Source organism: Arachis duranensis, chromosome 6 (assembly GCF_000817695.3).
Source record: "Arachis duranensis cultivar V14167 chromosome 6, aradu.V14167.gnm2.J7QH, whole genome shotgun sequence".
NCBI lineage: Eukaryota > Viridiplantae > Streptophyta > Magnoliopsida > Fabales > Fabaceae > Arachis > Arachis duranensis.
In genome coordinates this window covers 83,405,219-83,408,801 of record NC_029777.3, presented here as the reverse complement: position 1 = coordinate 83,408,801, position 3,583 = coordinate 83,405,219, and positions in this window count along the sequence as shown.

The following is a 3,583-nucleotide window of genomic DNA, read 5'->3' as shown; positions in this document are numbered from 1 at the left end:
CTGTCTCAGATCCCTCAGCTCCTACAGCTGAAGTGGTGAACACCCGACCAGTCTGTTGTGCTTTCCCAGCACCTTGTTTCTGCTTCTCAGGACAATTTGCGGCTTTATGCCACGCCTTTCCACAAGTGTAGCACAAACCCCATCCGGCCTTGCATAATGCTCCCGGATGGTGACTCCCACATCTAGTACAAGCTTGATCATTCTGAGGCTGATTCCCAAACTTCCTCCCTTGGGAGTTGTTGTTGTTGTTGGGCCTCCTAAAAGAGCTTTCCCTCTTGAAAGACGGACCTCTAGGTGCAAAGCTCTTCCCTCGGTTCTGTGGGAATGATCCCTTTTGACTCCCTTTCTCAGCGGGTGCCCTCTTCACACACTCTTTAGCAACCCTATACTTGTTTACCAACTCGGAGAAAGTCCTAATCTCCATTGGTCCCACTGAACTGAAAATATCACTCCGGAGTCCTCCTTCATATTTAACACACTTCCATTCTTCATATTCCACCGGAGTCCCTTGGCACATACGAGAGAACCTGAACAGCTCCTCAAACTTGTCAGTATACTCTGATATGGACATAGTACCCTGCTTCAGTTGCAGTAACTCAAGTTCCTTAGCTGTCCTAGCAGAAGTCAGAAAGTACTTCTTATAGAACTCTTCTTGGAAGACATTCCAGGTGATATAATCATCACCCTACTGCAGAAGAGATCGGATACCTTGCCACCAATGCGATGCTTCACCGACAAGCATATAGGTAGCAAACTCGACATGCTGTCCTTCAGGCACCGCTTGCGCTTGCAGCGCTCGCTCTATAGCTTGAAACCATGTATCAGCCTCAGTCGGACTAGTAGTTCCCTTGAACTTAGGTGGATTAACCTTCAAAAAGTTTGCCAGTGTCATCGGGCCCTGAACTCCACCTCCATCATTACCATGGTTGTTCATCTGTTGACCAAGAGCCTCAGCAGTGGCTTGCATAGCAGCAGCCATAAAGTTCACCGGGTCATTAGTGTTATTCTCTGGTGCACGAGCATTCGTACGACCTCTCGCAATACCTCTACCGCGTCCACGAGGCGCCATCTGGTTCCTATACACACCAAACAATCGATATTAAGTTGATCAGTCTCAATATCGGAAGTCTAGTGCTTCAAGGTCCCAAATGCATGCTCATGAACGTTTATGCCAATTATATCAAGCAGATATACTAATAGCACATAACACACATACAGAGAATGCACAGAAGCATAGTCATTCCATCCCTCAGGCTCTACAGGAACGAACTGCTCTGATACCATAATGTAACACCCTACCATACAGAATCTTATGCTTAAGTCATAATTCAGAGATGGCAAGGTATTACGACCTCTAAAATAAAAATTTAGTACGTATAGTAGTATGAATGATTGATTATAACTAGGAGCCTTTGTAGAAAAAAGGGTAAACAAAAATCGCAACTCAAAGCGCAACACTCCGATCGATAACGTAACGAACAAGGATAACCAACGCGTGATTATATATATATATACAAAGGAGTGTCAAAAACAGGAATATCAAGACTCAAGATCCGCCTGCGAAGATAACCGGTCCGAGCATAGCAATATATACATATGATAAAAATAAGGAAAACCCCAAAGGAAACCCAAAGGGACACAAAAACATAAAACCTATTCTCCAAAATCTCCCATAAAAGGAGTCATCACAGTTTGTATTATTTAAGGGAGATAAAAGTATCTAAGCAAAACATATAAACCAAAACATAGCCCCGAGAACAAAGGATCTTCGCAAATCTAGAAGTCTCCAGCATGCCTCAGCGGGAAACCTCACGTCCTACATCTAAAAACCACAAAATCCGCATGGGTGAGAACCGGAGGTCCCCAGCATGGTAACAGCTTCCACATATATAATACATAATAATGGAGGAAAGCCGAAGGCAATCCTAGAACTTCCTCCAGATAATATCAAAGCTTATAAACAAGCTAAACCATAAAGGGCATCTGACTAAAGATACTTCAGTCTAACTAATACTTCCCTTTCCAATTCCTTCGGACCTCCCAACCACCAGCAGAAGTATAATGTAGCAAACACAGTTATATCAAGCAAGAATATACAATTAGGAACAAGTAAGGCATTTTGACAATTAGCAAGTAATATGCAGTCAAATAGGCAATCTCAAACAATTCATATAGTATGCATATGATGAATGCCTGTACCTAGTGGCTGATGATATCATCTGTCGGTTATAGAGCCAACCCGACAAGTCCTGGTAGCTAACCATTGGACTATCCCTCTGTCACGCATCCCCAACTCGAGTTATACTCGTCATAAACTTGATCATAATCATGATCTACATCCATCACCTTCACTGGTGAATATTTACGGGGGCGAGCTCATCCGGGTCTTTCACAGTGCCCGGCCACACTTATGACATAGGGTTAAAAGAGTATCAAGTGTCAACCTGGAGCACGTGGTGGCTAGCCACTGCTACTACCCAGGAAAACTCGTATCTCCGATAGTGGAAGTGCAAAATCACAATTATCAATAATTCAGCATAAACATGCATGAATTCTCATCCATGGATCAACATCCATATCAGTCATCCGGCTCACGGTTAAATCCATAACCAGCCAATATTCATAGCATACACAGCTATTCCGGCTCACGGTTCAATCCAGAACCAGCCAATTCATAAACAATTACGGCCCTTCGGCCAATAGCATAACAAGCACTTCCACCACCATCCTCCACATCTCACATAATCATCAATGATCCTCATTGATTATTCATTTTCCCTTGCTTCACTCGCAAGTTACCACATCCACTAGCTCCTTCTCTCATAGCTAGACATATCATAATGATTTAAGATATAAGTGGTGAGATCGGAGGCTTAGAAGTATGAAATTTGGCTTTTAAAACTCAAAAATCAACTTTGGGATGAAGACAGGTCCACGCGTACGCGCACTCCACGCGCACACGTGGATGGCCAAAAAAACTTCATCGACGCGCAAGCGTCATGCACGCTAACGCGTGGATTAAAAATTTGCCAATCGACACGTACGCGTCAACCATGCGTACGCGTGGGTGTTCTCGTGCCCCAGGCACAACACTGGCACAGTTCTGGCATAACTCTCTGGAAAATGGCTGGGCATTGGGTGCAGCACCATCGGCGCGCCCGCGCACATCACGCGCATGCGCGGATGGCATTTTCGGGAAGAACGGCGCGCACGCGCCAAGTGCGCCCACGCACAAGGGGTCATTCTGCTAAAAATTTTGTAAGTTAAAAGCTGCAGAATTCACCAATTTAAACCCCAACCTTCCAACGGACATAACTTCCTCATTTTAATTCATTTTTCACCTGTTCTTCGAACGGCATGGACATCCCGAATCAAATTTCATTTCTAAATAGATTTGGCACAAAACAGAGATCCGTAGTCCAAGTTATGTCCCACCAAAGTATGCCCAAAAACCATGTTTTTCATAGAAACCACAAAGTGCCATTTGCAAACAAGTCATTTCCCACTCTTTTCAAAATCAATCAAAACATGCCATTTTCATCCCTTTTCTTTGAAATCAATCAAAATATATCAATTTCAACAT